This window comes from Nematolebias whitei, chromosome 10 (assembly GCF_014905685.2).
Source record: "Nematolebias whitei isolate Nwh7 chromosome 10, NemWhi1, whole genome shotgun sequence".
In the NCBI taxonomy this organism is placed as follows: Eukaryota; Metazoa; Chordata; class Actinopteri; order Cyprinodontiformes; family Rivulidae; genus Nematolebias; species Nematolebias whitei.
In genome coordinates this window covers 27566216-27586841 of record NC_056507.1, presented here as the reverse complement: position 1 = coordinate 27586841, position 20626 = coordinate 27566216, and the positions used below count along the sequence as shown (strand labels likewise).

Genomic DNA, 20626 nt, shown 5'->3' with positions numbered 1-20626 from the left:
CTCCCCACCATCACAGACATCTACACCTCCAGATGCAGGAAGAGGGCCACCTGCATCATGAAGGACCCCACCCACCCAGCACACACACTTTTTGCCCCACTCCCCTCAGGAAGGAGGTTAAGGAGCATTAAGTGTAGAACCACTAGACTGAGGAACAGCTTCTACCCTGAGGCTGTTAGACTCATGAATCTCTAACTAGAATAATCACTGTGAAAAACCATATCATGTTGCTGCTGATCTGTTTCATGTTGCTGCTGATCTGTTTCAATGTTGATGTGTTCATGCGTGCACATCTGCTCACAGACTCATGTTCATGTTTGTGCTGATGTTCAATGTTTTATGTTATGAGTGCTTAGTGTATATTTAGTTGATGTTTTTCTTAGTTCATATCTTGGATGTTATTACTGTTTTTCTTATACATTTTATTGTTGGATGTAACTGGGACCCTGTGTACATAATTTCGCTCCACCACATGTACCACATGAGGTGCGAATGACAATAAAGAAACTCTGACTCTGACTCTGACTCTTAGTAAGCTGAGATGTGGTTGAAGGCAATTATTTAAAACAAGGCAAAAATTCTTCTAATTAATAAGCCAACCGAACGACCAATCAGTCTAATTTTACCTCTCATCATTGCTATGCCATGAGAGGCTCCTGATTTTTCATGACAGTTCAATTCCCACAAACAATATCCATGGATCATAAAGACACTGATCCAGTACCATTTAATATGGATGGTGGAATGTTTGAGCTTCTCTCTTGGACAGTAATTCCCAGTTTAATGGCAGCGGAGTGGACTTGGCAATCCTGCAGCAAGCTTCAATTATCCTCATAATCTGTACTGACTATGTGATATAATAATGATATAGCATCTATAATTACCACGATGATACGAGGCAGGGTGTGTTGAAAAACCATTTGTATCATCGCCACTGGGTAGCATCGTTATTAATCTGACAGCACTCATAAAGCACTTTGTTTGTTTACCTTGATTGCTCTTTTGCTACCCAAATAAACAACTTGGCTCCGCTGAGTTACAGCGGCGTAATTTGTTGGAACAGCAAAAACATTTATCTATAAATTTATTTTCAATTTGAGGTAAGCTGCAGTCATGAAAGCTAAATCACTACCAGGGAGAAGATTATTCTAATTACTAACCAGCTGTCGCACATGCTGCATGAACGCAGAATGTGTCAGAACACAGAGCAACCAGTAATCAGTTTCACACAATCATCCCAACACATTTACATCTTGCACTAGATGTTAAACATGAAATTGTCTTAATTTATATGGTAATGTTGTTAAACGAAAGGAAGCATATGCGATAAAACGCCATGACTAAATTTAGAAACACAAATTTTATGGTCAATTTGTGATGCAATCTCAAAGGCAGAGTGTTTATTTTACAACTGTAATAAGCCTTTATGGTGTTTTAGTTTCAGTATTATGACAGATATTCTGACCATCTGAATGCAAACATTTGACTGTAACTCACACGAGAGAACTAATGGGTGCAATGTTTATTTTAAAAGGGAGAAAATGAAAAGTGAGTCTGAAGGTATGCCATGATTTAGTCACACACTGAGCTGGAAAAGCAGAGTAGAGGAATTTTCTCATATGATATGTCTGTTTTTGCAAGCTTTAGTGTATCTAAATTACACCATAATGCAAGCATAGCTTGGTCCCACGGGTTTTATTTGCTATTTGTACCACTAGCGCTGCAATCCCCCCTCGACAGGCCTGTTTATGACTCCTCCACTATCGGAGGGCTGAGCAGAGCCAGGGACAAGCCTTCATTAGAGATTAAAGTGACGGTCACAAAGTCCAAAATCATTGCTGCTTCCAACAGCCAAGCAAGCAGAGCAACTAAACGGGCTTAAAACTCACACATCAACAACAACTGGGTATCAGAAGGATCCTCAGCTTAATGCGAGTTCCCTTTTTCATTTAAATATGCGTTCATGAACTACATTGCAAGACTTTTTTTAAATTGTCCACAACCTGTCTTGTCATGTTCATGCCTTAACTGTGCTAAAACAGAGATGTAATTTACCAAATAGTATACCAACAGATTACTTTCAAAAGACAATCATTTAATTTATCATTTCCAACATGCAATTGCAACTAACTAGGTTGCACAGGATCATGCAAGAATTGTAGGCAAAAGTTTCCCCTTTCTGGATATATCAACTGCAAAGATTAGCTGAGTTTGCATTTAATAGAAAGTCTAGTGCCTTCCGTGATCCAGAGCCACTGGACATTATTACTTAAATGAATAAATGATATGAGACCAAATATGTGCAGCTGGATGAAATTCCTGGCCTTTTGACCATCACCCTGACCATAATCATTGAAGATGCCTTTCCCTTCCAGGCATTATATACTCTGCATCCATCTGTATCTTTCCCAAACCCTGCAATGAGAGAGATGCTACTCTATTAGAAAACTAATATTTCAGAGGAAAACATTTGAGCATGGCTTTAAATTCTGAAAATAAAGTGCACCTAAACTGGAGGTAATGAAGAATCTCTCCAAAGCATGGAAAATAATGGCAGACGGAGGTTAAACAAAGCAACAAAGCCTTTGTACACATTACACCATTTCTCCTTCCATCAGAAATTCTTGCTGTACCTCCAGAACAAAGCAGCTATTCTCCGAAGAACATGAAAGACAGACATGTGTCAATCACAACTCCTGCAACTCCATATTTCCCGTGTCAGAGGCTGCAGGATGGAGAAATGTGCAATATTCTGATAATATTTCATGCAAACTAATGCACGTCAGAACACTTTCCTGCTGGCCGGAAGGAGGGGGGAATGAGAACTGGTAATTATTGGATTGCCTCAAGGCAAGAAATGATAGAGATTGCAGAAAACTGGGAAATTTAGCCCTGCTAATGAAGGCCCATGTTTTGGGAGTGCAGTTAAAGGGGAGTGAAGGGGAACTGAGCTGGGGCTCGGCAGGAGGTAACACCTGATAAGGCCATCTCATATAATGGACACATCCAGGTCTCGCAGTTTGGACCGAGGCTCCCAAACTACACTTTCTCTGCAGTACAATCAATTCAGTGAGTTTTGAAACACTAACCGGATATTTATTTTGTACTACATCAGCTAAAATGAGGGTGTGGTGGCGCAGAGGTTATAGAAGACAAGCCTGTGATCGTAAGGTCGCCGTTTCGAACCCCGAACCAACAACTTTAAAATATGAGTGGGAGAGCACCCACACCTGCCTCCACCCTCATTTGCCCCACTCTGGGCCCCTGAGTAAGGCCCTTAACCCCCTACTATCTGCTCCCCTGGGTGCACTAGATAGCAGCTCTCTGCTCCACACAGAAGGCTGTGGTAGCTCGGTGGTTGCATCAGGAAGGGCATTGCGCAAAAAACTATTGCCAAGTCTTCATGAGAGTTGATTCGCTGTGGCGACCCCTGAGGAAGGGAGCAGCCGAGAAAAAAAAAAAAACAACTATCAGCTAAAACAACAACAACCAAAAAAAAAGACTTATCTGAGTGATTTCACCCCCTTTGACCCCACCTATTTAACCCCACTGAAGAGTTTATGTTTTCCCATCTCAATGTCCTTATTCGAAGTGCTGAACAATAAAAAGAGAATGCTTATTTTGTGTATGCAGCAGTTCCCCTGGACAGATATGAAAGTTTAATCATGGCATTAGGATTCACAGGCATTCCCTTGCTAGCCCTGCTAGCAGACATCAGCATTGCTAATTTGCTGGTTTGCCCAAGAAGGGCTGGCTGATGGTTGAGGAGAATGAATGAAAACAGGAGTTGGACGTGTCCAGATAACCTTGAACCCCAATGCTCAGCTTCCTGTGGATGTAGACAACCCAATCAGTCCCTCTTCATCACGCCGATCGGTGCTGCTGTCCAGTGGCCAGTGCAGTGCCACATTTTCTTACCCAACTATTCCAAAGGTGTCACCTGCTAAAATCGTTTCCTACAATCTCTCTCGCCTGCTCTGATAAAGCCACTAACACCTGCAAAAGTGCTATGAATAAATCCAACAAAATAATTACTATGAAACAGATACCAATCAGATTTACACATTAAGCCCAAATTCATCATAACTATGATTCAGTTTCTTATCAGGATAATTAATTTCTATTGCTTGTGATGAGACTCCACCAGAGGCATCGACATGATAAAGAAAAAGGGTCCTGACAGGGTTATGAGTCAGCAGAGATGTGAAATTCAAATTAGCCAGGCTAAGCAGTTTGGAGCTGATGATGATTTGAGTGGACTCACTGGGCAGCCCTACAGTACAGTACAGGAGCCCAAGGCTGAAAGGTGTTGGAGATACTCACAGATGCAGGTGCTTTATCAGCAAACCACACGTGAAGGAAGAAGCAGTCATAACTGTAAGCTGCATTTATGTAGTATTTCTATTAATTTTATCACACAAGCTACAATTTCCATTAATCCCTTTTCCAGACGCATGTACAAGATTATTCCACTTTCCCAGAACACATCTTCACAATTTTCTTCATCTGAGTGAATGGTGGTTGGAATAGCTACTCCGAGTCCATCATGAGAGCCAGGCTTGGGTTATTAACAAACCCAAAGTGGATATCTATCATTGGCAGGGAGAGCTGGAGCGGCAGGAGCGCAAGTCTGACTGTTTTCTGTCACAGCCTCAGCTGTGTGCATGCACTCTCCTTGCACACTGCCATTTTTCACTCTGCTAGACACTTGCCTCTTCGCCCACTGTGCCCACCAGGCCTGGGCAGCGCGCGCCACTGCAATAACATCCATTTACTCCCCATAGAACTCCCACGGATCTGAAGTGGGCCTGTCATGGAGATCTATTTAAATTTTACAGCGCCGAACGTCAGGTGCACGGGTTAAAACCTGCTATTTCACGAGCCGCACACACAAACATGCTTAATGCATGTGATTAAATGCTTCATATGAAATCAGCTTTGATAAATTCTCCAGTAAAACCTTGTCAAGCTGACTGGTTAAATGTGATGGAGGGTGGTAATTGCGTCCCTGCAGCGAGGCCAGCAGCCTTTGAGTGTATGTGTGAAATTAGTAAATTACACGTCCTCGAGATGCAGCTTAGAAAGCATGAAAAACACACTACAATATCAATACAACACATACTGGGAGTATTTGTGCTCATGCATTCAATCTGTGGGAGCAAACAGGCATTAATTGGCTCAAATGAAAGAGGTAAGACTTGATGACCGGAGATATGTGCTCTGAAAGAATCCCACCTTCAACATGTTGGCCCGAAGGCAAGTTCAATTCTAAACTGCAGATGCTGCCTTTGTCTTTGAAGAGAGCGATGGATGTACCAGAACAGATGGAATTGTTGGATGCTTTCAGAAATTATTAATGGCAAGCTATGATCCCAAATGACCTTCAGCAAATAGTCTCCCAGCACTAGAGTACACAGGCAGCCCTGCACATCCATATTGTATTTGGACAACACACCTGGTTCGATGAAGAAAACAGCAACCCATCACTACTGTACGTGCGGCTCTACAGTAATCCATTTGGGAAGGTCTGCTTCCCGTTCTTTTTCACAAAGGCAATGCGCAAGCATTCAATCACATTAACTACAATCATATGTTTCAGGAATAGATCTGAGATTTATGCAGCAAACACACTAATTCCGCAAAGCCCAATTTGTTTCTCCCACAATGGAGCCACATGCTGAAATTAATCTACAGAAAGCCTTTGCTGTAGTTTTAAAAATAAACCCTTCATCACCAGAAGCTTTTGTGGTTGCTCAAGGGATACGCTATTGTGTCATCACATCTATCTTATGAACGTAAATCAGTAATAGCCATGTAATATCTGTTGTGTATGGATAACATTCAATTTTCATACCAACTCAACAATTTAAATTGCTTTGAGAAAAAAAAAAGAGCTTTGGAAATAAACGGTCCTTGATTCTCCCTTAAGAGTTGCTTAAAAAAAAAAAAAAAAAGTACCGGTAGTAAAAATGTTCATACTTGTCAGTGCGCACATGATAATGGTAAACTTACATTAGTTACGTTTCCAAAAAACTGAATGCCCCACAAACCCCACAAATGTATATAACATCACTTTATTACATAATTAAATGAAAAAAAAAATATTTTTAAAAGAACGCATGATCTGTTTGACCAAAATCTTGATTAAGCATTCGCAAATTCTGCATTACTGTCCCAAAAACAATAATTTAGCGCACATACACTAGAAAAAAACTCTGTACAAACTGCTTATTAAGAGTAACAAAGTACTTTGTTTAAATTTTTTGTGCAACAAAAAGTAGGTTAATCTAGGTTTTAATAAAAATAAGCTAAAGTATTCCAAACATTGTTGAGTACTTTACACAACTCATTATTTGCAGAGAGAAATATAAGGCTAACTCTGAGATGTACCTTGCTGCAGCCTGGAGTACTGGGCCCAGCACCAAAAGTAATTGGTTGCTGGCTGTGGATGGTGAGTACCACATTACTAGCAGGGATAGGAGACTGATCAATGGTGGAAGTGGAACAGCTGCAACCTCGTTTTTTTAAAGTGAGGGTCCTCCTTCCTGATTTCCTCCCTCTGCGCACTCCCGGAGCACCGAAGCAGCGAATACTTTTGAAATGCAGCTGATTTTACCATTACAGTGCATGTATTAAGTAAAAGTTCAACTGAGACACACCTTTACTATACTTTTGAGCAAACAAATAATTGTTTTTAGGTGGTTATCTTGTTAAATTTCGAAGAAATGCGCAGCGAGTCATCCCTCTGTGGGCTCCAGCTTCTGCAAATCGGCTTTTGAAATACAGCTGATTTGACCGTCAAAGTGCATTTATTAAGCAAAAGTTAAACTGAGACACACCTTTACTATAATTTTGAGCAAACAAATAATTTTTTTTAAGTGTTAATCTTGTTAAATTCTAGTTAAAGTCCTCCTGTGCACAGTCCTGCGACCGCCATTTGGCAACCAATTGATTTTTGGCACAACACCGGCCCACATTTCTGGGTTGTCAGCAGTGACGTGTCAGTTGTGATGCATAATAGACATGGCTTATACGGCAAAGTGACGTGTTTATGTTTTTTCCACTTCATTAGATATATTTGGACTGATGCGACTTATAGGGTGGTGCGACATGTACGGCAAAAAATACGGTACTAGATCTCTCTCGTACAGGGATAGGTTTAAGTACAGTAAGTGAAGACTTCCATTTAATTCCTGTATCCACAAATAAAAAAACAATTAGGGCTTGCTAAATGTTCATGTGTTCATATTCATGCTAGTTCAGTGTCAGCTGAAGAACAGTTTGACCCCCAATTCAATAGGTGGCACTAATGAAATTATTAGAAAACTGTTCAAAAAAACAATTGATTTCATGGATATATGAAGTGAATTGTGCGTTCCTGTAGTTCCTGAGTAATGAGCTAAATAAATGAAGACAGTTATCTCCTCAAACAGCATCTGCTCAAAGCAAGCATCCCTCGTGTCCTAGTTGTACTCCAAGCAGCCTTCTTTAAATGGTTTGTCTTTGGCAACACCTTTTTTTAATTTAGTTTTATCGTGACAAGTGTGTTATAAGTGAACACAGTGTGGTCACAAACTTCTGGATGGGACCTAAGGGACCATTGTGGAAAGCTACACAAGACAAAAGCAAGGTCAAAGAGGAATTGCAGTCAAGCAAAAACAGGAACCTTCCTTTTAGGTTATGTACATCCAATTATTTCTGTACTCAATCCTGATAATTTGCGTGTACAATGCTAAAAACAAACACGACTCACTCATGACAGAAATCTTGCAATCAACCTAAATGACTATAAAAGAAAGACAAATTACAAGGATTTTCATCAATGCAGCAACCCTTCACATTGAGTTATACAGCTCTGCTAAACAAACATCAAAGTGAAAATCACAAAATCAAATACTGAGTTTTAAACATTATGGAACAAGTGTCACGATAACCTGTCCAATTTTAGCTATCATTCACAAACTGTCAATATAAATAAAAAATTTCCAAGACACACTTCCTCAGAATATTGGAATATGACCAGTGTTTCACTTTCATGAACCAAAATGACAGATTAATGATTAAAATATTATTATAGCCAATAAAAAAGTTTTAGAAACATGAATACTATTAACGTGTCTTATATATTAACTATGTTTTCATATAGCATTTGGTTTTCTTAAGAACTAATGAATCTGTAATTTGTCATGTATTTGACTTCTTAATACATACGTATGACTTCTTAAATCTATTTTTTTCCCCTTGCTCTCGGCGAAGGCGGACACTTTTCCCTCCTGCTCCTTCCCTGCTCTGCTCTTTGTCCTGTGAACCTTTTTTTAGAACCTCTTTTTGCACATTTTCCATATTGTAAATTATGGATCTGGTCAGCTGGTCTTAACACAATTTATCAAATTTTCTCAACGAGAAGACAGGACGAAGGAGAGCCCTCCTGCCCCGATGGGACACTTGCAGCCGGATACACGATGGATTCCTTGGGGAAGTGGAAGATCGTGTGTCTGTCCATCCTGTCAGTCAAGGATGCTGAAGATGTGTACACAATTGGATTTATGATAACAGGATTTCTGTTTTTTGGAGTTGGTGGTTACCTGGCATATCGACAAGTTCAGAAAATGTCAGCAGTTGTTCTGGCCATTGTAAGGCTGCCTGGCATGTGTGAAGAAATGCACCATGCTATCAACACAAGTCTCAAATGCAAGCTGAGCCGCAAGCTGGACGTGGTTCTTACTGAGAATCGCAGGCTTACAGCTCCAGAATCTCGCTGGTGAGAAGGAATATATTTCAAAGAAGTTGAAAGCTCTACTCAGTGTATGTGACAACAATATGGAGTTGCCATTGAGACGTACTAGTGCGGCTGTAAAAGGCAGATGGAAATGAACAGAGCTCGGTCTGACGCAAAACAACTGTTGCTATCTGATTCTGGTTCCCCCAGTGTCGGCCTTGGAAGGTTGACTATCTCAAATTCTCCTGGATTTTATATGAACAAGATGCTCTGCTTTCCCCCTCCCCTCCCCGCTCCTTTCCCCAAGGACATGGACCTGATTCAGAGCTCTATCGAACCGGCTGATAAACATCTCTTATCAGGACTACGGCTGTGGGGGGCTGTCTGGGCAGTGCTCATGGACTACTTCCCCTCAAATTCACCGCCTTGCTTGTCTCTCTAATTTGCTCCCTCAGTGCAGCAACCTAGGTAGATCCGGAAGTGCCCGTGGCTGCGTCATTCACTTGGGCAGCCTGTGCTGGGACTCCCGACCTCAGCAACTCCACTTGAATGTCTTTATGTCACCAATATGTTGCTTTTTTTGTGCTGTTTTTTTTTTTTTTTTTGCAGCCTCACACTGTGTCTTGTTAGTGACAGTGTGAGAAATGCTTTTTTTAACCTCCTCTTCACTTGTGTTCCCCTTTTTCTAATCTAACAAAAATGGAAGCGCCTTTCAGTGAGGCTGCAGCCTCAGACACCCCGTCTACCCTGTCTGTTGTTTGTTTGTTTATGTGGGTTTCTTCAGATGGGCTTTACTGAAATGTAATTTTGTTGTGCTCCTGTACAATGACAATAAAGCTGATTCTGATTCTTAAGAAACATACTTTGTATATTTGAAATATTTAGATGCAGTAATTCTTTTCACCAGAGGGTTTCAACATTTCAAACTTGATTTTTTTAAAAGTTATTTAAGTTATGCTTCAGGTGCAATGAAACATAAACTTGTAAATAATCTGCATGAAAAATGCATGCTAGAAAAGCATGCAAATTGGTAATACCATTGCCTGTAAGCACAATCAGTAAACCACAAACTCTGAACCTGCCTGTAGTTATGATGCTGGAGAAAAGATCATATTTTACACCTGTGCAGGTTTAATTGGAGATATACCGCTCATTTATGAAAACTGAGGAGCTTTATGAATGATTCAGGAAGCAGAAACCTGCAACATTTTGTACAGCCTCTGCATGATCTGCATCGCAAAGTTTTCCAGAGAATAAATACTGTAGTGGTGCTCTCATAAGACTTCATGTCTTCAAAGAGCTACATCTAAGAGATGAATTGATCAGACACTTTTTCTCACACGTAGCAGGAGCAGAAAAGGAATTAATTATTTGAACAGTGTCTAGTTATATGCCATGGCCTCTCATTAATTATCCTAGGCCTTACTAATGAGAATCTGTAAATGAATACAATATGCGTATTCCATGTTTACTCAAGTTTAGTTAGGCCAAAGCAAAATCCCTTATGTATAAATTACAATAATCTCACATCAAGAGAGAGGGGGGGAAAAAATCCACGTTGAGATCAAAGCGCTGACGTCCAATGTAATCATGTGTCAAAAGATCAAAAAACAACTTTCTTACCAACTCAAGTGGGCAAGGTGTGTCAAACGTGCTGTAGTTGATCTATGAGTAGCTTTAACTGGAATGTCTGCTTTACCTATCCCATTGTGTCTGCACCATCCACCATAAAAAACAATAAAACCTAAATGTCATGCCTCAACCTCCTCCTGCTGTTGAGAACTGACGCCACCAAGTCCTGTTCATGGGCACTGCCATGTTATATATATTTTATCTAGTCTGCACATTAGCGATGTTGGGCTAAAAGTCCCATTTTGTCCCCTGCACACAATTATGGTGTCACATGATCTTTCTTTTAGGCATGAAGTAACTAACTGAGGTTAAAAGTATTAAATGAATAATAGAGCATATAGCAGCAAGGCAGGAACTATGTGAAACAAAGGATACATTTTCATATTTTCATAAGGGTGATGTAGCGTTTGTTTAAATAGAGAGGGATAGGACTTAAAACTTGTACTGGAACCAGCAAACAGAAGGGCTGGTTACAAGCTAACTTCAACGTCCAAGTTCTTGTGGGATGTCTAAGATTTTTTGTGATTAGTGGGGTGCATTCACTGCCACTTGTACATTTATTTATCCAGAGTGGCAAAGGCATATTCACAGTATGTCTTTTACAAAATAATCGAAAAATAAGCTCTGTTGTTTCACAGAAAGCGTTATTTAATTAAAAAAAAAAAATCTGTATGATTTTTTTATGACGTATCGTTTTAACCAGCAGGAAGAACAGCAGGACATTTTTAAATCCAAATATTACAATCAGAATTTTAAAACTGCTCCTCAACAGTGGACCCCTAAATGTGAAACAATAAGTCGGTGATCTTGTACAAACATTAAAATGCCTTGACGTACAGAAATTGATATTTTCTACTAAACATGCACATTTGTAGGAGATTACACACCATCTAAGAAACTTCAAGTGGTTATTATAAAAAAAAAGGTTTAGAGTCTGTCATCTACACAGTGTTACATATGACTATTGTTTCTAATTGACACTGACGTTGCTGAGGATACACACGTCTGCAGCTGAGCTTTGTTGTTTTACCTCAGCAGCAACAACACCGACTAAGGTTATTAGCGCACAGCTAATTAGCATGTCAATGCTGTTGCTGATTATCAAAGCTACTTTTTAGCACTGCGGCTATATTTAATATCACTAATAATACATTCACAGCATGCGTTTTCTTTCCAACACATGAATAAAATAACAGTACCTCAGCACTGAATCATAGTGAGACAATAAAGACAGCAACACATTAGCATTTTACAATGAAGCTTGTGCTAGTCTGGTGCTGTCTTCAGTCTCATTACGTAAACAAATGCTGCATTTAATGTAATTACAGAACTATTCAGGTTTCATATTGCATTTTTAAGATTTTGTAGTGTATTAGTCTGGATTTGATATCCCAGATTTATATCTTTGCTAAGTGCTATAATGTTTGAAATGCATATACTGAAATGTTTGCTGTATAAGTTGCACCTTTTTGCATAAATTTGTAAGTTCTACAACTTATACACTGAAGCGACTAATATATGGTTCCCCCCCCATATTTATAACCCAATTTTGGGCTGAGATCAGACGATTTCATTCATTCTGACATGGAAAATATTGAACACTACCATTTTCAGCCGCTAGAGGGCCCTCAACTAATATGGCAAGCCAAGCATCTCATTAATAGGTAAAAGTGGCTATTAAAATAGACACTTGGCTTGCCATAGCCATCCACCTTTGTCTCGCTCCGGAACTCCTGGAGCAAACATCAAATCAGCTGCATTTCGCTGCACCGCCCAGGCGAAATGCAGCTGATTTGACCATTAAAGTGCATTTATTAAGGAAAAGTTCAACTGACACACACCTTTACTGATGTATAATGTTGAGCAAACAAATAATTGTTTTCTTTTAGTTTTAATCTTATTAAATTCTTGTTAAAGTCCTCCTGTGCACGCACCCACGGCCAGCATTTGGGGATCAATTTTTGGCACAACACCGGCCCACATTTCCAGGTTGTCAGCGGTGACGCATAATAGATGCGACTTACACGGCGGTGCGACGTGTACGGCGGCAAGTACGGTAGTCTGTTTTCACTGTTATCTAGTTTCATAAAAACATGCTGCACCTTTTGAAACTATCAGGAAACTTTTGAAAATATATATATTTTTATTTGTAGGTATAATTATATGAAATTTTGGCACAAAACACCCAACATGTTGCATTATGTCAAGGAGCAAAATGACTTAAGTAAAATGTTAATAAAAACACCCCAAAAAAGCATTGCCTAAGGTTGTTTTCATACTGAGATGCCAAGCAAAAATGTGGCTTGGAATCTGGGACACAAACTTTTTTTTATCATGACATACATCATTTGTTTTAGTCTGTTTATAGCTTAACAGTATTGCAGACAGTGCTCAATATAATATTCACATTTTATATAGGCAACAAAACAAACATTTAGGCATTCAGGCAACATGGAGAAAAACTCTTGGTGACATGTTTGACTGTAGGACGTCATTAACGATGGGCTCTACAGTTTTTATAGTATTTTCCAGTGATGAAAATGCTCTGTTTGGGCAGATTCATCTTTTGTTGCCCCAAGTCACACATTAAAGGGTTTAAAAACAGCTATTAGCATAGTAAGAAGAGGATTGTCTTCCTCTACCCTCCAACTACTGACAAAATGAAAACTTGGAGATGGCAGCTGCTGATTTGTTACCAAGTGACAGAACCCTGCAAGCAAATAAAGCAGCCGCACTGTCTTTTTGCTAGAAAACTATTTTTTCCTATGACAGAACTCCACACGAACCTTTAAAAGTTTACACGAAGATACACTTGTGAGGAGTCTTTTATTTCAATTTTTGTCCTCGTGTTGAAATCTGAAAAGCAGCAGAGAAAGTGTTTTTTTTACATGACGGATGAACATCCTTCTTTTACACAAATTAGGCTGCTGTAAGAGGCCGATCATAAGCAAATCCTGAGACTTTGAGCGAGAGTCTTTGCTGACACTGCTGTTGCTGGTCTAGGCTGAGCTGAGCATCCAGGTTGACAAGGACCTGTGCTCAGCACTAGGAAAGCTCTCATCCAGAAACAAGAAGCCCAGGGGAACAAAGACAACAATATGCCAGAAAACCCACTTGAAAACAACAAAACAACCCAAAAAAGCCTCTGAAAGAGTCAGCAGTGGGTGATTGCCAGCTGCACTCCAGATTGCCAGGCTCTCTCGGAGTCTTTCAGCAATTTCTCAAAGCTGTAGCATCATCTCCAGCTCCTTAATCAGTTCTGCTTGGGAGGGATGGATCCTGACATGCAAAAGGCTGAGCACAATGGGGAATAAACTCATAATCAGCAATCAGATTTTCCACATTGCGAGAGGAGGTGGGGAGCTTATCTCAGATGGGTCAAGGATCTCTCTACATCCAGTTAACCCCATTGCTCCAGCTGGGAAGGATGCATGCTCTCAGTCTGTACAACATACACTGTGTAGTTGGCTTTGATGTCTGGCTAGCAAACTCAATGGTAAGATCAAACTATGCAAACAGAGCTCCTCGTTTATTTCTATAAAAAAAAAGACAAATAAAAAGTTTCCATTTCAAATTGCACTACATGAGACTATAAATGAGGATGAATTTCATTAAAGCTTTGTGCCCTTGAATAAACTATGTGCTGTGCCTTTAAACAAAGTTCATTGCCTTGCACATTCTTCTTTCTTTCATCTTAGTAATTAGCACTGAAGCAGCATTTCTTTTATTTCAAATAAAAGCATGTGCATACAAATCAATCTCGAGCAGTCTGTATTGGCGAGGCTGTTTCCTTTTGTTATCTGTGATGATAAATTCCTTTTCTGTGGGTGAGTTAGAGTGATGCGGAGCTCATTTTGCTCTCTTACATTTTGCACGTTAGCAACATAGAATCACTGCAGTTAGTCAAGAATCACCCGCTTCGGATGTAATCATCCATTTAATGGCCGTTATTAGTTATCATCCCCATACATAGCGTTCAGACTGCCCCTCCTCTAGGTTTTAAAGGTCCGTTATTATTGCTGATAATACAGGTAGGCTAAGAGTCAAGGGTCTGGGGGTTATGTATGATACGGGTCTTGGGGTTAGGTTTAGGGTCAGGGTTAGGTTAAGGCTCAAGGGTAAGGGGGTTATGTTTAGGGTCAGTGGTCTGGGTCAGGTTAGGTTTTGGAAAAGGGTTACATAAAGCTAACTAAAATACACTTCCGGTTTTACACGCGAGCTGTGATGCATATTATCAACCATAAATAGGGAGCAGATATAATAAGAAATGTTTTATTCTTCTGCTTCCTTTCATTTTATGTATTTTTGTTTAATTTTTTTTCTTTCTAAAAATTGTCATTGTTTTTTTATATGAAATGAATAAATTTACAATAAATAAAATAAAATAAAAATAAAAATGTAACTTTAAACCTACTAGGAGGTAGGAGGGAACAGTCTGAACGCTACCTATGGGGATGATAACAACTAATAACATCCATTTAATGGGCTGATAATATCTGACGCCGCTGGAACAAGCTGGAAAACAGTCGTGACTTTTGAACTCAGATCGCGAGATGCTGCAGCGGCTCTCCATGAGTGCATCTTAGTACGCTGCGACCTCTGACCCTTCTCATTCCCTGACTCTCCAGACAACTTTTGCTCAATTCTGGCACTAATAAAACATGTGTTTCAACCCAGAGTCGCGTCTGCAGCGTGAACGATCCGTTTCAACAAACTTCATGAAACACGAGTACACTGCACCACATCATTTCTTCGGTGCAAGTGCTGAATAAGGCAACACAGTGACAAGCTCTTATCAGCAGCCATCACTGAGAGATCCTTCTCAGACACCCCAGGTCACATTAACACTGTAAGAAGTACTTGTCTCTTGTCTCATCACCACAGTGGGCTGACGCAGGAGGAGGATGAGGGCAATAACCCACACAAACAATACAAGCTCGCTGGCTTCTTGCCTGCTGCCAGCATGCTGGCCTTGCAAAGAGATCTGATTACGACCGAGAGCAGCTTGATGTTTCATGGAAAAGCAGGTCAACTGCAGAGCGCTGTCAGACCTTGGGAGTCACTTGCCTGATAGAGGAGGAGGAGGAACAGTTAACTGACAAGGTGGGGTGGAAACAGAAGTTTTTATCTGGTAATGGGCTTGATTTGCTCTCCCATTTGGAACAGAGAGGAGCAAAAACTAAAGAAATGACAGAATTTAGCATTAACCTCCAAGGAATGGTGTTCACCTGCTACCTCATGGTTTCCACCCCCATCTCCCTCTGGCTCACTCACAGGAGACAGAGCTGGACTGCTGCAATCACCTGTGTGTGTTTTTTTTGTCCTCAGTGTTTGAGTCAGACAAAACGCAAAATCAATAATGCTTTTTCTCCCCCATTTCCTCTTTGATGCAACTTCAAAAAGCCTATGGACAGCCCTCTGGAGGCTCGCAGAGGAGGGGAAAAAAGACGATGGTAAGAAAAACACGTTCAGAAAGAAAGTACGGGGGGAAGAAACTTTACCCATCACTTTCTTATACGACCGTTAACTTCAAAACCTCCCAGAAGAAATGCCAGTTGTTTTCCTACTAAGTTACGGCTCATTGATACACAATAAAGCCATTTTACACTGAAGTGGTTCGGAGCATATCTGCAAATTTAAACAATTTCAACCTAAAGCTTGCAGTCTTTGAACAAGCGCTGTAAAATATCACATCTATATTCACTGTGCATCTTCAACAGAAGAAGCTAGAGGGGAGGAAAAAAGTAAAAAATGGACTGTGGCGAACGATTATCTAACCAGTGCTGACAGAAGAAGTATTCAATCAGCAGTTAAATGCTGCATGACAGGGAGACACTTCAAAGGATCTGTAAAGTGACTTCTGAAATACTGACTGAAAGTAAAGTAGGAAATTACCCTTAAGTTAGAGGCATTTGACTAAGCCCAGCTAGGTGTTTTACCTGACTGGAGAGTCAAATTGAGAACCCTGAGTGAACTTGGGAGTGAATGATTTTAGAATGAAGAAAAATCATCTTGTGAAACCCGTTGGAAACTCTGATGTTTCTTGTCGAACCGCTGCATGGCTGGTCACAGAGCAGGGAGAGTCATTTAACCTTGCCCGTGATGGGAACAAATCTGTCAAAACCACAGAGTATGACTGACAAGACAAGACGACTGACAGAGCTGTCTGCCTGATAAAGGTTTGTGAGGTATAAACTGGTCCCAGATTAATTTTTGTTTCTCCAAGGAAGAAAATAACCAGCGGCTTTGGATGTTGTCATCCCCATACGTATCATTCAGACTGTCCCTCCTACCTCCTAGTAGGTTTAAAGGTACATTATTAGGGGCCGAGATGGTGCAGTGGCAGGGCAGCCGACTCAGGACCCAAAGGTCCTGGGTTCGATCCCCGGTCATTGCACATCTCGTGGTGTCTCTGAGCAGGACACCTAATCCTGAATTGCTCCCTGGGTGCTTACACAGCTGCCCACTGCTCCACCTGGGTGTATCCCAGATGTGTTGGGTTAAATGCAGAGCCAATTTCATCTTTGTATGGGAACATACAATGATGACAACACATAGCACTTTATTATTATTATGAAACCCACTAGTAGGTACAGGAGGGACAGTCTGAACCAGTGATGTAGTCTACATTTTTGTAGTGATAATAAACTGTAAAATAATAACCAAAATAAACTGTAATCGTTAATTTATTTGGATTTTTATGCATATTGAACATTTCTAAATTTCTCCTATGCTTATATTTGAATAAATGTACAACAAACTTTGTAGTTGGCTTTTTTATTAGAATTTATAAAACAGTATAAAAGCAAAACATGTTCAAGTATTAAGTAGTAAGTACAGAATTATACAATAATTCACTGGATAAGCAAATGTAATAAACAAGCGCTGCATACAGATTGATTGTTACGGAAGCATTTAACTGCCATTTAACATATCGATGACACGTGCCTAACTGGGCACTTTTAAGTGGGTATACTGAAATTCTTAAGCTTTTCTAGTGGGTTTACTCCGTATACTCGTGTATCACATAGACTACACCACTGGTCTGAATGCTACATATGGGGATGATAACAACTAATAACAGACATTTAATGGCTGATAACATTCGAAACATAACCCCACGTTATTCAATACTGCTTTTAGCTTTAAGTCAAACTTTCAAATTGTATTGTATTAAATTGTTTAAGATTTTGTTAATCTTCTATTTTTATTACACCGTGATTTGTTCCATTTTGGTAATTTCAAAGTCCACGTTACGCGATTGATTGTAATTCTCACCTACTTTATGAATTATGACATTGACAGTCTCGTCAGCTGCAATTGAAAATAAATTTTATAGGGAATTTTCATAAAAGCTATAACATAATCCACAACACCTAACAGCTTTAAGCCAAAAGGTAATAAATCATATCAGTTTCAGAAATAAGGGCTTATCATTTGGCTCCTCTCCCCTCTCCGGAGTGCAGCTCACCCTCTTCCCAACTTCTCTGCCGCCAAATCAAAAATCCATGCTCTCAATGGGCAGCCAATATCTCATTAACCAGCCCCTCTACACACAGTTAGGCAGCCAGGATGTTTGTCTCAGTGTGCACAGCTCAAGACAGGCACATCTCACACTCCTTAATAGCCTGTAGGGACGCCACATCCCACTCCCTCAGTCAGCCAGGAGGGAAGAAAGACGGCTAACGCGCTCGGCCTTCTCTTGATCAGGTGGCTCTGGATCGCCTTTCTCCTGCCCTGGCTATTTATTCATTATTTAATGGTAATGTAACATGTAAATTCAATTTAAAAAAATGTAAATAAATGCAGAGGTTGTGACTTCTACAACGGGAATTTGCATTGCATTTCCTATTTTAAGCAAAATGCTTATTATGGGCATGTTAATAATAATTTAAATTTTAAAACAATCTTTGCAAATCAGCCTATCCTAAACCCTTGTAGGTGACTTGTGCTATATTTGTCTTCAACCTAATCAGGAGATTTTTTCTCTCTCTCCCTTTGGTCTTGCAGGACCTCAGTCCCTAACTGGATAATAGCCAATCTTGTTAACCTCTGCTTCAGCGTGCGAGAGCCTGCAGCACGAAATACGCGCAGCACTTCAGCAGGCCATTGATAGAAAGAGACAAAGAGTGGCAAATCTACAGCAAATATTTACAGCCTTGTTAACAAAGCCTTAAAGCACCTATCACAAGTTATTTGGCTTCATCTCCTCTAGGGCCCCCCAGAACATTTTTCACAGTCTAGTACACACTCACGCTAAATCACATATCTCTGTGCTTCCTGTCTACACGCACTGCAGAGGTTCACTAAGCCTTGCTTTCATGCATTTTGTATGTTCATTGCCACAAAAAGGACTTTTTCATTTCCAAGGGTTAATTATATGTACTCTGAATAAGGAGCACTTTTTACCTTTTCTATCCGCACATCAAACAACTTTCTTTAATGATGTAATTGGAATTTTCATCTTAATTGTGCTGAGTAGGATGGCTAATTTGCATGGGGTAATGAGAGGGATGTTTCCATTACAGGTAATTAGGTACTTGAGAGGCAGTGGTGTGGTAGAGAGGCTGAACTGAAAGGGAGAGGTGGATAGATTGGGGGGGGGGGGGGGGGGGGGGGGTTGTGCAGAGACAAAGCCACAGTGACTTATACAGACTGCTGTTATAGTATATTAGCATGATTTGGAAGTTAAGAGGAGATAAACAGTCAGAAAAGAGGCCCAGACAGGTCAAATGGGGGAAAAATATTGCCATAAAAAGTAAGTTTGCGCCAGGGCAGCAAGTCACTGCAGCTCAGCCAATTCACCGACCACTTTCCAGAAGAAATTGCTCCAGCCATATAAATGAGGTTCCAATTATGCAGCTTGTTCACGATTTAATTTCATTTTTCACAATGTCACAGAATCCTGTCTCGACACCAGCGACCTCTGTGAAACTGAAAGTAACAATGTGGGCGAAGGAAGAATGAAAGGAAGATAGAGCGGTGGAAAATGAGCCGATCGAGACACGCTCACTGACACACTGACTTTCTGCTGAAGATTATTGTAAAAAAAAAAAAAAAAAAAAAGCCTCATTTGAATTAGTTTGTCTAAATCAAAATAACTTAAAACATAATAAATCATGGTTGTATTAGGTAAATATAATAAAATATTCACAGTCACACTTTTTGAAAAGGCAGAGAAATTCTGCACATTTACATTTTCTATCCTCAAAAATGTGCAACTTAATAAAAACACTTCATATATATATATATATATATATATATATATATATATATGTATATGTATAATTTTTAAAGATAATGTTTCAAAAGGTTGTCTTAAAATGTGTCTAATTATTCGACACAAAATAGTCTGAGCTTCACTTCATAAAGAAATTCTCACACATTGTCAGTAAAAAAAAGACAAGAATCAGAATTTGGCCTTTTAACAACTCTTGGTGATGTGGGAAAAAATAGGATTATTAAGGATTATTGCTATTGATACAATTCATATTTTTCACATAACTTTCATTTTCTTCACATTCACCAGGTTACTTAAAAAAACGATTTGGTTTATAAAAAGCCCTGTTGCTCTTGTCAAACATGATAAAAACCTCATGTGTAAAAAAGGATTTGAACACGTGGAGAAAGTCCAATAAATGGACGTATTGTTCCATTTTTCTTGCACAAAGTGACAGTTTCCAGTTTCCTGATCTGGGCTGCTGGTTTGATCAGAGCATGAGCGCAGGCTCACATGCACTCTGGAAGAGAGCATCCAACAGAGGAGGAAACAATGCGAGACTATGGGCATGTGCAAGCATGCGTGAGGGAAGTGCTGTAGCTCTACAGTTAGTGTCTGGATGCACTTGTCGCGTGTGTGTGCGCGCGCACACGTGTGTTTGATGGCGAGGGAGGAGGAGGGAGAGGAGCTGGGATTAAAAAGCGGAGTAGATCAACATTATATTGTGACTGTATCCTGCACTTATGGCCACACATGTAAACTCCAAGCGCCCCCCCCCCCCCCCCCCCCCCCCCCCCCCAACACACTAAAAATATAGGTCAGTGGAGCACAATTCACATGCGCGCGCGCAGACACACGCGCTGTAAGAGCGTCGGTGACTCGTCTGCGACCCCCCCCCAACACCGCCCCCCCACCTCCACACACACATCGTGCACGTTCTCTAGTGTGGAAGAACTGGACATAATAAAAACAAGGACTCCTTAACTCAAACGCATTACCCTAAATTATATAATAATAATAATAATAATAATAATAATAATAATAATAATAATAAT

At 40.1% G+C, this 20626-nt stretch overlaps 1 protein-coding gene across 2 annotated transcripts in view; it reads right to left on the bottom strand.

Moving 5' to 3' along the window:
* The window catches only part of roraa (RAR-related orphan receptor A, paralog a), a 232590-nt gene that overhangs the window by 32270 nt on the left and 179694 nt on the right, over positions 1–20626 (bottom strand). The window lies entirely within an intron of this gene.